The following is a 14647-nucleotide window of genomic DNA, read 5'->3' as shown; positions in this document are numbered from 1 at the left end:
GTGGCAGATTTTGGCCATGCTGCGGAGTGTTCGCTTGCGTCTATTATTTGACGCGAAGGTCTCAAAGACCGTTAACACCGTATTGTTATCCACGGGATGGTGCTCTGTGGTATTTGGGAGAAGTAGATCCTCACCACTTTTGGCCACCTGCCGGAGTATCCAACATGCTCAAAGGCTGTGCGTTGGTATTGTATCCACTGTACTATGAATTTTGCATGGTCCGTTGAGCCATCCTTCTAGTACGGTTCCATACCCTGTAGAGGGTTTTTGCTTTTTGGTAGTTGACCCGGGTGTATTGTGATAATGCACCCTTTTGTTTCAGACTGGGTTTGTATTCAGGGCCGGATTATCCCAAAAGTTTATTTTGGTTTTCCAAGCACTTTCCATCGCACAGTACTTTCGTACTATGGACGCCAAGTCAGCAAAGCGTGTTATCTCACGGTGATTTATGGCGTTAAGGATTCCCTTGTCCGTGCAATTATTGCAGAAAAATAGGATTGCGTCTTCCTCGCGATAGTCCTTAACCTTGTTCATCGCAAGGAGGAATCTGGCTCAATAGTGATGTATTGTTTCCTAGGGCTCTTGCCTGATGTGGGAAAGATCGCTTATGTTTGGGTGGGTGGGTGGAATTGAATCCGAACCCTCACCTGATCTGGGATCCAGGGGCCGAGGAATTTCCAATTTTGGAAGTTCCGGTTCCGGGGTGTGACCCGATAATCCTGGCCCGTTGCCTGACTCTAAGTTCAGGGATTGGATGTTGTCCTCCCGCGAATGGGCGTCCGGCTCGGAGAGCTCGGGAATCTGGACATAGTTGGTCCTCAAGATGGAGGAAAGGTCGCCTCATTGTTCCTCCACCACTTCAATATGATGGGTGACCGGTGGAGAGTTAATCTCCCTTTGATCGGGTTTAAGCCCAATCCAATCATAGTCCATAGTGACTCCCAAGGCGGCGATGCGATCTAAGAGCTTGTTTAAGGAGGCGAGCTCCATTGGATCCATCTGTTCGGCGAGTGCCGATTTGATGTGGAGGCTGTTTTCGATGACCCGAGAAGTCATCGTCGGCGCGGCGGCCGAACAGGCGGTCATGATGAAACCGCCTAGCCGGAGAGTTTGGCCGACAGCCAAAGCTCCCCCGACAGCAGTACCGTCTTTAAAGACGAGACGAGACATCCTTCCTTCTGGCGACGGCACAGAGGAACTCTCAATGAAAGCACCAATGTCGGTGTCAAAACCGGCGGATCTCGGGTAGGGGGTCCCAAACTGTGCGTCTAGGCGGATGGTAACAGGAGGCAGGGGACACGAAGTTTTACCCAGGTTCGGGCCCTCTTGATGGAGGTAAAACCCTACGTCCTGCTTGATTAATATTGATGATATGGGTAGTACAAGAGTAGATCTACCACGAGATCAGAGAGGCTAAACCCTGGAAGCTAGCATATGGTATGATTGTATGTTGTCCTACGGACTAAAACCCTCCGGTTTATATAGACACCGGAGAGGGCTAGGGTTACACAAGGTCGGTTACAAAGGAGGAGATATACATATTCGTATTTCCTAGCTTGCCTTCCACGCCAAGTAGAGTCCCATCCGGACACGAGACGAAGTCTTTAATCTTGTATTTTCATAGTCCGGCTGTCCGGAGACCCCCTAATCTAGGACTCCCTCAATCAGCCACATCATAATTTACTTTGCTTTCATGTTAGCCCGACCTTTCTTCCTGTAGTCCTCACATCCCAGATTTCTGTCCTGACTAATATCTGAACAAAAGAGCATGCCGGCGAGCACTCCTGCCATAATTCATACCCAGCCAATTCCACTTCGTGGCATCCAAACCATCCTGCAAAGTATTATCGTTCCATGGCGGCAACCGTCTCGACGTTATCGACCTCACATCGTATAGCTCATGCAATCCCGTATATATAAACGTGCAATATGAGACTTCCTTTTTTTAAGGAAGAGCTGGACTTTCCTATTTTAGTGAGCGGGAGATAGGATGCTAGACTTTTCTTATATTTTTGTCTATGTTTACCGTTTAATGTGTGTTTGCTTTTTCCCCTGAAAAGACCAGGCTATATTATTCCTTTTGCATCATGTGTACGTGACATGGTCTTTGCACGTACGTCAAACATGATACTTTCCTTTGTTTTTTTAGGGAGAGTGGGCCTTTATTCTTTTACAGATAGAAGAGGACCTAGACTTTCCTTAGATATGCTTTTCACCTTTTTCCATCATAATACGTGAACGTGACAGACTTTCTATCCTTTTTTTTCTTATATGAAGTACTTCTCCTTGTCCTCCGAAGGTCCTTTGCCCTTTTCCATCCAAGGACATGAACGTGACAAGCTTCCTGTTGCAAAAAAAGGCATTGTAATATTTTTGACTTTTCTCAAATATGTTTTTCACCTTTTCCATCATAATACATGAACGTGATAGACTTTTTATGTTCCTTTTTTCTATTATACTTCTTGTAATATACGGATGGTGCTTTGCCCTTTTCCATCCTAGCACATGAACGTGACAGGGTCCCTATGTTTCAGAAAAGCCATATACACAATATTAGTATGTAATGTTGTCATCTTTAAATCTTAGCCTTTAATCTAGAAAATTAATGGTTGGGATATTTTAATAGATGTGGATGAACGTGATGGCTTATTTGTCTTCTATCTTAATTATATAATAGATATATTCCTTGGGATGTTTTGGTGAGGTCAGGGAGGGATGTGGTTGGTTTTAAGATACTAATTATGGGTTTTTCTGCAAATTGGTAGACAAGTGGGATGTTTGTGAGAAAAGGCAACAACTTACCTCACAGTCGTTAGATGTAGATGTAATGGTCACAAACGACGGATGGCGGAAACACCATCATCACCAACTTAGCCTTCTGTAGGAGTACTAGCAAGATCCGTGCATTGCACGGAACATCAAGATGCAGTTTTTATAAAAACACTCGTTGTGATTGACCCATGCGGGAGTAATCCCATGTGTAAAAACTAATGATATCTCAAGAAATAGGATATAAGATGAAGAGGAGTGGGGCGTGGTGGTGATTGGTGGTCGGACTGAGCGGAGGCATGGAGATTGACGACGCCGGCAGCGGCCACCAGGCCAGTTTGTTCCAGAGGCTTCCTTTCTTAATTGCTCAACAATGAGGTTGTTGGAGATAAGGATAAACGAGGGAAGGCCTTGTCTGCAAATGTGGAGAGGGGTGCGGGTATTTTTTTAGTTTAATTTCCATCAGTCAGATATAGATCGGACGGTCTATATTGCAAGATGGCACGCGTACCATCATTACCAACTCGGTTTTTTATAAGAGAAGAACTATAAGTTTGGAGATACAAACGTATTATCGATACTTGTTTCCGTAAACTAGCATCTACATTCTACTCAACGCCTCAGCATGTGAGCCTTAGCACAATGACTTCTCGACTGTGTAAAACAAAGGTTTTCCCCTCGCCGATAAGGAGGGGGTGATGGCGGCGCACTTTTTGGCTTGCTCTAGTCCTAGTAGTCATACTAGGTGGTCTAAGCATGTGTAGATTTATTCTTTTTCATGTCTCGTGTTCGCCGTACTGCCATGACTGTTGATGAATAGACGGTAAGTTATTCACGGGAAACCCTTGTTGAGCGTGTTTGCGAGAGAGAGAGAGAGAGAGAGAGTGATATGTCTAGAGACTGAGGTAATGATAACAGATTCTTTGTGTCTATGTGTGTGGAGGATAGAGAGAGACATGTACATGGGGCTTTGTGTTGTGTAACGTGGAGACACATATACATAATTAGAGAGTGAGTGTGCGAGATACACATGCGGACATGGGGAGAGATGAGGATCCAGATTAATGGATGTTTGTGCGTGTCGTGTGTGTTTGTGCGCGCGTTTGTGTGTGAGAGGGAGTGTGTGTGTATGTGGAGTAGAGGGAGTGTGTGTATGTGGAGTAGAGAGACCACTAATGATGTAAACCTAGTATAAGGGAAGGGGGAATGGTGTGACATGTGTAGTAGCGGGATAGCATGGGTGCGGGCGGGGGGAGCAGACTATTTGGAAGAGACATCGATTGTGTGTTGGAGAGGGGTGTGAGAGCGAGCGAGAGAGAGAGAGCTGGCGATGGAGAGAGAGAGGAAGAGAGGGGGCGAGAGAGGGGCGTTTGTGTCCATAAATGGCATATAGATAGGGAGACAATGTTGATGTTGTTTGAAATTGGCCTATGTACGGAGACGCAAGGGAAGCGAGTCACCGTGTGTGTGATAGGGACTTCATGAGAGATCTAGAATAGATGGTGTAGAGAACATGTGCGAGATCGAGAACGGTGATACATTAGGGAGCTGTGGAAAGAGTCACGACATATATGTATACAGGGAGGAGCTGGGGTGGGTCCACATGTGGGAGAGATAGAAAGAGGAGAGTGGTGCACAAGGAGACAAAGTGTGCTTGTTTTGCAGTGGGGGTGGTGTGTGAGGTGAGTGTGCGAGAACCACATAACTAGGGAGATAGACGTTTGGGGCGACATTTTGTGTGTATGGGAAAGATACACTCTACATAGTGCGTGTGCTTGGGAAAGAGAGATGCCGGGAGACCTAGCTAGAGAGTGGGGGGAAGAGATGTGTGCATGCCCAAGAGACAAAGTGATAGAGACCTATATTGGGGTCCGGACTTTAGAAGAGAGAGGGGTGTTAATGTGCTCGTGTGTTAGTGTTTGGGGGAGAGAACAACTTCTCTGTGTGTGGGGGAGGGTGGGCGACAAGGGGAGGGTTGGCTTCAGATAAGGAGTGAGGTGTCTATATTTGAGGGACTTTAGCGTAATTGAGATATACATGGTCAATAGTGTGCGCACTCAAGGTTGATCAATTTGTTTCACAGTTTGGACTATGAGATAACGATATTTTTGAACATGCGTGATATACTTTGATGTACCAGAATTACAAACCTAAGATAGGAATTTTGGAATTCGGCTCCATCATTAGCTTTTGTAATTCATTTAAATGGAGGTACATTTTTAAGTCGGGATTTCGTGATTTCAAATTCATATATCAAACCTAGAGATATACACATACGGGCATGTTCAAACTTTATAATCATCCAATTTATTCATACACATACACATTTTTGTTTTTTTCATCATATTTAGGATAAACACATTTGGAATTTCATTTCAATTGAACCATATGATGGTATTTGCTTGTAGTAGCTCAATGATCCATATTTGAATTGAATGGACAATCTAAGTTTCGAGTTGGAGACATTGATTTTCAAAACTTGCACTTTTTTGCGTGGAAAACAAACAAATTCTCGGCCATGATATCATAGTCGGCCGTACAAGAGCAGAATATAATTTCAGGCGCCAAAAGCTTTCAAACTTCCCGCTCACATCGAAATATCTCGCGCTCGAAAGTTTATCCCTGCGATATTCCTGTTTTACCCCTGCCACATGAACGGAAAATGGCTGCTTTGGTAACTCCATTGTTTTCCCCTCTTTGCCCTCAACATTCTTCCCCAGAGCCCCTCCCCTTCCCCTCCCCTACCCCCCCCAACCACGGCAAGCCACCGAATCTAGTCCTCCGCCACAGCGGTGGACCTCACACCCCGACGGATCTACCTTCCGCACTTTGGAACCCCCAACTGCCAACTCACCACTTCACCGGAGCCGCTTCAGCGAATGGCTTGTACACCGCTCCAAATCCCCTTAACCGCCATCATGGTCCACCGCACCGGATCTTCTTAACAGGCTCCCTCGTCCACCACAGTGTAGGCCCTTCACTGACTCCCTCGTCCGTCCCTTCGCTGGCCCTTCATACAAGCCCTCGTCCGCCGCAACAGATCCGCCTCACCGGAAGCACTTTACAACGCACCCGCCGAAGCCTTCGTCCACTGCACCGGACCCTCTCCACGGACGCCATATTCAACTCCACCGGCCCTGCTTTACCGACGCCGCAGCCTCATCAGGTTATTTCAATCTGTACTCCTTCGGTTTTTCTCTTTATCGTGCAACTGTTCACTTACCATAGATGAGCTTTCTTGTATGTCGACAGGCGCCGCAACCGTAGCACCGGAGCCGCTTCAGCGACGGCGACAGCCGGCCCAAACTCAACCGCAACACGAGCACCATCGACGATCCTTAGCTATCAAGTATGCCAACGATACCCATACGCCGCCAAGAATCAGGTACTATTATCCAACGGTCGGCGCCTACGTTCACTTTCTTAGCATAAGCACCGCACCTTTGAATTTCTTCAAGGCATCATTCAGTTTTTTATGAGACGCGTTATTCTGCTTGCACCTGTAGGGCCATACTTCTGGCAGTGAACATGTTACATGTGCTAAATTACATACCAGTGCACATATAGTTAATATGCTTTAGTTTTGTCCTAAGTATTACTGTACTTCCTAGATATCACTGCCTACTATTTTACTTCTTGCATGCTATATTTATGATAATGGTGTTGTTCTATTGCCACCTATTGGTTCCATCAGACTGCTTCATGTTCTCTATGCTTAATTACACATCAGCAAACTAGCATGTGGTTCCGCTGGTTTTTGTTCGTTTTACGCTACATTTTCTGATGCTAGCTATTACATCACTGCTACGAGCCTCTGTTCATTACTTTTTTGTGTGTTCTTGATCTTCCCAAGTTGCATGACTAATTTGATGCTTCTATTAATTATGGAGTTGCCAACCCCATCAAGCAAAATATTTGTTCTTTTGGGGTTGGCACCTCGAACAAGCATAAAAATAGAGGGAAGCAGATATATTATCGTGTATGCACACACCCTTCTTTCATTAGTTTAGATGAACCATTGATGATCAATTCAAACTAGTGCGTGTGATTAAAATTAATTTTACCTAAATAGAGGGTGCAGAATAAACTACAACAAGTAGATTTGCAACCACGGGATGCTGACGATATCTTCAAAGAACATTGCAACAGTAGCGAGGCTTCACAGCAACATATGGTAAGCCAGTGTGTTTTAGTACATGTGAAATGTAATGCGTGTGGGCTGCTTTCTTGGCTTGTGCCCTCAACCTGTAATCCTACAGAATAACAAATAGTTCAGTTGTCTGCTTTGTTGTATTTCTTGATTCGAATGCTTGTTTGTTACTTGTTACGCTATACCTGAGTTGGCCAATATATCAGCAGTGCTTGCTGTACTATCGTAAAGAAATGCATGCCTAGTTCATTTGAGTCCTTAACTTTTCCTCTGAACTTTGTCACAAGACTGTCTTCGTAGTTTATATGAGGCCACACTATTAAGTGCTTTCTTAGATTATTTCAACTGCTTAGATGCCTTGGCAACTTAAATATAGCGGTGGTACACTCCCTTTCAACTAGGGATGTCAACTGGGTCCTGTTTAATCCCGATTAAAGTCCACTAGTGGTATGATAGTTCAAAAGAGTTTTTGTTTTTTGAGGAAAATGAACCAGGGAGCTGGCAAAAACTAACTAGATGGGACTGGCGGATGTCGTTTATTTGCCACTTACATCCCTAGTTTCATCTTACCATTTTAATTCCTTTTTGGCTGATGCTGCTTCGAACCATTTAAATATAGCTTGCCAGGCTCGCCAATAATTCGTATGTCGTTTACCATGTAAGCTTACTGTCTGGATCGTGCGATAAGTATCTCTTACTTATGTCCAGCGGAAACCTTTCAGGATGCCGTTCACACTAGGACACAATGTACAACCCCGGAATCTATTTGTGGAAGCAGTGCGCCATCCATGTTACCAGATGGTAGCAGTTCAGAGGCAACACCGCCGGAGAGCAGTCTGAGCACATATATTATAGTTCTTGAGGCTCTACTAGAGACAGAAAGAGATGGTGTGGCTGCCATGAATGAGGTAATTTCGATCTTCAAGCTGGAAATTATGCAATTAGCTGCACGCATTATGCAAGCAACCCAAGAATTGGAGGAAGTAAGAATATTGCATTTGAATACGGAGGAGGTCCTGCTGTTTCTGCTATCTGAAGCCCAGGGTAATCCCAGTTCTTCTTTAGATAGCAGTTGAAATTGTCATTAGATTATTGTACTTGCATGTTGTGTCATGTCTCTGAATGGATTATGTTGTAAGACCCCCTATGTTGTCCATGTGTTGTAATGATCCGAATTTTTTAGGCAAGGTAATCCTCAGTACTTGTATGATTGACATAAGGTGAAATGTTTTTTGTGTGAGCATATTGTATTGGATGAAATAACTATTTGACTCAAAGTGTATCCAACCTACTTAATTCAAAAATCGCGGCATTTCTAAATCATAATCATATATAAAGGTGGAATAAATCTTTGTTGTGGTTTTGAAGAAATAAATAACAAAATGTAGAATTATCTGTGGATATTCGTAATCGAATAAAAATTGGATTTGGATTTAGTTGACAGGGCCCAGGGCAAACGTGAATGCTAATTCTCCCAAGTTTGAACGAAGCGGCTAAATACCCACTATCATTTGTGGGCTGCCCGAAGCAAGTGTTTGAGAGATGGAAATTACTGTCTACCCCAGACACTTCACATCCTTATCGACCAGATTTACACTGTTGTTGATAGGGGTAGACTAGTAACTTCAATCAGATGTGACACGACGGCCTCTGAGCCCATTCAAACACGGTGGGCGCCAAACGTGGGCGGAAAAACACATTTTATTCAAGCTCGTCTGAAAGACATATGTCTCTCCCTCCATTTCCCCATTCATCCATGGTGGGCGGCAAAATAAACTCTCCTCGTCCGAAATTGATGTAGGCTAATATTTTAAATAGGGGCAGATGTGTAACTTCCCTCAGACATGACACAACCGCCCTACCTGTCAGCCCCGTTCATACACCGTGGGCGCCAACCGTGGGCGGCAAAACACCCTCTCCTCGCCCAAAACCGTTACCGGCAAATATTTGGGAGATGCGAGATTACCGTCCTATCCCCAACCGACGTGATGTCCGAAATTTTAAATGGGGGATAAGTTCATAACTTTCCCACATTTCAGACAAGCGTGTCCCAAAGTTTGAGATCCCCCTCCCCCTCCATTTCCCCATTCATACACCGTCGGCGCCACAACAACCTGCCCACTATGGCCAGCCTCCTCCGTCCACCACCCCATCCTCCACCTTGCCGGAGCCGCTACCCCTACCTCGTCGTCCACTGCAAGAGGTGGACGTCTCTCATCCACGGCGCCGGACCAGGATCCTTTGATCGCGTCGTCTTGCTTCATCGGCGTCGTCGTCCACTTTGCCGTTGCCGCTCCTACGACCGCATCGTCCACGGCAACAGGATTTATCCCCCAACCCGGCTGTCAGCCATCTAAAGTCTTCTTCCCCGCCGCTGACAGCCATCACACCTGCAGCACCCTCAACGTATCAGCAGGGGCCTACACGGCATCGCAGGAGAGGTGGTACTCTTCCATATGTGCTTAAGTTATTGATCTCACCCAGAAAATAGATCTTAAATTATTTACTGTACTTTTCTTGTCCGTACCAAATCGTAGTGGCTAGTTGAATGCAAACATTGGTTGCGAAGTAGCTTTATCCGGTTTGCACCTTCAGATCCGCCATGTCACGGTCACTATACTCGTAAAGCTTATGGTTTCCCCCTTTATATTCACTACCATCATCGTAGGTGCTTCACTGCTTTGTGTCATGCTAGCACTGCTCCTCAAGACCTCAACCCATCAAGTGAAACAACATGCCACTCATAATTCCAAAGCTTACATGTTGAAATACGAATCTGATTTGATGCTCATATTACTGAAACAGAAAACGTTTCATTGGTCACCTGATGTTCCTATATTCATTTTGAAAAGCATGTGCGCCACCCACTGGTCCAGCTAGTTCCACTTTCCTGATTTTACTCTTGATGCTTAGGGTTTTCCCCTTTATCTATTCTACTATGATCTATGTAGGTGCTTTCTGTCATACTAGCATTACTCCACCCTTCAAACTAAACAACACGGCACTCAAAATTCCAAAGCTTAGTTGTTCAAATATGATTGTGATATGATACTGATATTAGTTAACAGACACATTTAATTGGTTAGCTAAAGGTCCCACTTGAGTTTCCAAATGCATGTCGCGACATATAGAGAGACAGCAGAATTGCATTTCTTTGTCACTTGTTGATTGTACTTCCTTGTTCATACCAAATCTTAGTTGTTATTTCAAAGCAAATATCGGTTGCTAACTAACCTTTGTGCGGTTTGCAGCTTCAGATCTGCCATCTCACTGCCACGGTCAACACTATACTCATCATGCTTACGGTTTCCCCATTTTATGATGACCACGATCAGCCTACGTGGTTCATGTCATAATAGCACTGCTCCACCCATCGAGCTAAACAAACTTAGTTGTACAAATTAAAATCTGATATTATGTTGATATTAGTAAAACTGAGAGATGTTTAATTGGTCAGCTAAATGTTCCTACTTTAGTTTCGAAATGCATGTGAGCCACATATGGAGAGACTGAAAGGAATAGTATTTCTCTGTGCGCTCTGGTTCATCATGGGTGGCCAACCGACATTGTATAGAAAGACTTGTAATATCTTCAATCTGCTTGCTCTTCTGCTCTTCTTTAAGATGATCCTCTTCTCTTGCGGTCGACTGGTCAGGTCGAATTATTCTCCCTTAGTATATTTTGAATCTGTCAGGTCAGGTCGACTTATTCTTCTTTACTATATGTTGAAGCTGTCATCTGCGATGTATCATCACTTGTGGAGCTCTCATATTTTGAGTAGTAGGCCACATTATATTGATGCACACACCAAATTACAGCATGCATGGCACCTCTTAGAAGAATTGTAGAGATAGCACAAAGGGGTTTACATGGAGGAAGTATTGGATTAGAATCACTTCTGCATTATAAAGATAATCTCACTTGTTTTTATGTTTTCATGGATGTCAGGTATTGAACATTATCAAAATGAATATGAGAATGGGCGCACAAGAGGAATATTGCGGAACAATCCACTGGCTAACAAACTTGGCATGGTGGAGGATGGCCTATCTTATTCAGCCATCAAGGTGCATGCTCTAACTTGGCAAGGTTGTATTGGTCGCACATATTTTGCATTTGACCTCTTGCATTACTTCTACTTTGTTAGACCATCTGCTTAGTTTAAGCATCATATATGAGTATATGCCATACCTATCCATTTTCTGTACCTATTCCATGTATCGTTATACTATGTTTTTCTAGTCAAATGTTGTTCTTTCGTAATAGATGTCCAAAAGGAAAAGGGAGATTGCAGATCCTCAAGGAGTACAAACTAGGTATTTGGAAAAGGTAGTGATACCTGTTAAATTAGATAGATCAGCAGCCACAGAAAACACAGGCCCAACTGTAACAGACTTTACCCCTACTCCAGTGGTCAAACCCCTATTAGAACTACTGACAACCCAGCGTCAGATACTGTCTATGATATCAATTAAAAATTTGAACTCCTAAATTTCTGCATGTGCCTTACCTTCTCTCTTGTATGAAAACTAATTTTAGATGAATCTCCTTGCTCAAAGGATCACAGGATCACACGACAATACTAGGTTCTGCATTGCTCTTGTTAGTACCTCTTGCCCTTTGTCAGCATACTTACACTCACTGCTGTTTGATTATGTAGCATCATTGTAAATGTTCGCTTCTTTATCCTCCCTTTGCTTGAAATTATAAGATCTATATTTACTCTTAGATAAATGTAGAATTAACACAATGGTTATGAAGTTTTGGATTGCTCATGTAAGTACTTCTTGTCATGTACTCCCTCTGTATCAAATTAATTGTTGATCAATTGGATGTATTTAGAACGTAATAGTGCTAGATACATCCATTTGAGCGACAACTAATAACGGATGGCGGTGGTATTACTATACATGCATTGCGAGATAGTTGATTGTCTAGCATTACTCTGCATCTTATCTGCCCTGCCCTCCACTTTCTCCAAATTATCATATCTACATTTACTCTTACCAAAATGTTGAATAAAGCCAATGCCACTGCACACGTTGATGTCTGCATTCCTCTTGTCAGTACCTTTTGCCTTGTAACGTTGTACTTAATTAATTGCTATTTGATTATGTATCATCAGTCTGCACCTGAGCTTCATTATCCTCTATTTCTTCCAATATTATTTGATCTATATTTACTCTTTGCAAAATGTAGAATAATGGCAATGCTTATAAAGAATTTTCTTTGGGGAATTTATTGAATTATCTTTCCATCAACATGGAGAAGGGCTTTGTCCAGCCCGTGTTAACATGTAATGTAAGTTTATCCTTCTCAAGCCTTCAAACTTTGTTCTAGTATAGAGTTGGATAGGCATCATTTCCTCCACTGCTGTTTACATATGATTGGATGTTTGCAACAACTACCAGTTTTAAATTATAGTTGTAAAAATATGTTCCTTATGCAGAACAGATCCATTTATTTGCTTATATAATTGTGAAACCTGTTACGTGTCTCCTTGTTTCTCTTTCAGAGTCGTATCTCTTATGCCAGGCAGAACTTTAGGAAAGATAGTGAGCCAAACCATCTTGAGGATAGTGAGATGACCCCAAGGTCCTGTCTTGATGAAGACAGTGAGTTGAAGCTACTTACCCGCAGGTGTGAGACAACCTCTGTGCAGTCGCTGCCTCAATCAGTTCGACTTCTTCAGTCTCAACTTAAAGCGGAAAGGCTTGCTTCAGCTCAGCTCCGACTTGAAGTCAAAGATGTAATGGAGATGTCAGGGGACTGCCTTGCACACTATGGTGCCATACAGCTAGGGATGAAGCATCTATCGTTGACACAACTGAGGTCTCATCAGCTTGTTCGGCTGCTTGCGGGGCCCGAGCTTGCCAGGTCTAGTGCCTTCTGGAGTGCTATTTTGTATATTCTTTTGTCGGCGCGTTTATATGCACTGGTGGCGACCTTTGATGCCCAGTGTATGTAATATGCGGTCATGTTGCGCTTTATTATCACCGATAGCGAACTTTGATTCCCAATGGATGTAATATGCCGTAATTTCTTTGTTGTATAGTTTAGGTTTATTATTTGGTCGGTATGTTGTAATTTAGGCCGGAAGGCTTAGTGGATCTCAGTGTTGTCGGTCTTCAGGCCGGCCCGTTACTCATATGGGCCAAAACATGGGCCTATAATCATCTTGGGCCATTAGCAGGTCTAAACCTATAGTAGTTTCCCGCCTTTAACAGGCCATGGGCTACATATTTACTGTAGTGACACTGGGCTTCCTACGGGCCTTAGAAACAATGGGCCTTGTACGGGCCGTAGAAACAATGGGCCTTCTACGGGCCGTATGATCGATTGGCCAAACATGGGACAAAAACAGACCGCATTATGGCCGTAAACGGGCTAGAGTTGGAGTCGTCCGTTCATGGGCCGACCATAACGGGCCGTCGTTAATAGGCCGTATTTGATGACGCTATGAAAATGGCCCAACGTATTAACGGGCCACAAACGGGCCGACTGTAACCATGGGTTGAATTTGGCCCACAAGCAGAAAATGGCACTAATGGGCCGTAAGTAACCGAATGCTGGAAATGAGCCCAAGAATAAATGGGTCCTGAGAAGGCCGAAAGATAACATGTGCTGCAAATGGCCCAATGGATTAATGGGCCGTTAATGGGTATAAAGTGATACACTATTCAGTACGGGCCAATTTCACCACGGGCCATTAATGGGACAAGAGTTACAAAGGGCCTCATATGGGCCGAAAGACGTCATGGGCCATACATGGTCTGGAATCATATTGGACGGCCCAGATGACGCTACTGGGCCTAATTCGGATAGTTCGTAACGGGCCCTGGGTTAGCAGGCTATAAATGGGCTATATGTGAACCGGTCGTTAACAGGCTTTCCATGGGCCGGCCTTTTCACAGGAATGGGCCTCTGTTCGGCCGTGCCACGTGTCGACATATCATAGGCGCCTTCGGTCCAATGAGTGGATGACATCTGTCCCAACGTTGAGCCGACACGTGTTTCCTCCAGCCAATGATGATTTTACACGTGGAAAATCCCCATTGGTCGGGGCTGTTAGCGGGTTATCGGATCCAAAACCGGACCCGATAGCTTAACGGTGTTCCATTACGGTGGATGCCACGTGTCGGTCACCCTTGACGAAAGCACTTCTGTGACGCGCGATTTATCGTCATGGAAGTGGACACTTCCGTGATGATAATTTTGGTAATGTCATCGAACACTTCTACGACAGCACAGGTATGACTATCTTGATTCGGTCATAAATTGTCATGGATGTACATGCATGACAAAAAATGTGACCTACTGTGACAAACACGTATCATCACGGAAGTGTATTTTTTTGTAGTGGGGGCACCGCACACGGCTGGGAGAGATCAATGATCAACTTGTGTGTCCTAGGGTGCCCCCCTGCTCTCGTATATAAAGGAGCAAGGGGGAGGCCTGCTGGCCCTGTAGGGCGCGCCAGGAGGAGTCCTCCTCCTCCTAGTAGGAGTAGGACTCCCATCTTTCCTACTCCTACTAGGAGGGGGAAAGGAAGGGGGAGAAGGAGAAGGAAAGGGGGGGCGCGCGGCCTGCCCTGGCCAGCCCCTCTCTCTCTCCACTAGGGCCCAACAAGGCCCATTAACCCCTGGGGGTTCCGGTAACCCCTCCGGCACTCCGGTAAAATCCCGATTTCACTCGAACTCTTCCAATGTCCAAATGTAGGCTTCCAAT

This window comes from Triticum urartu, chromosome 3A, assembly GCF_056163025.1.
Source record: "Triticum urartu cultivar PI428250 chromosome 3A, HENAU_Tu73, whole genome shotgun sequence".
Lineage (NCBI taxonomy): Eukaryota > Viridiplantae > Streptophyta > Magnoliopsida > Poales > Poaceae > Triticum > Triticum urartu.
This window is presented reverse-complemented; position numbering follows the sequence as displayed.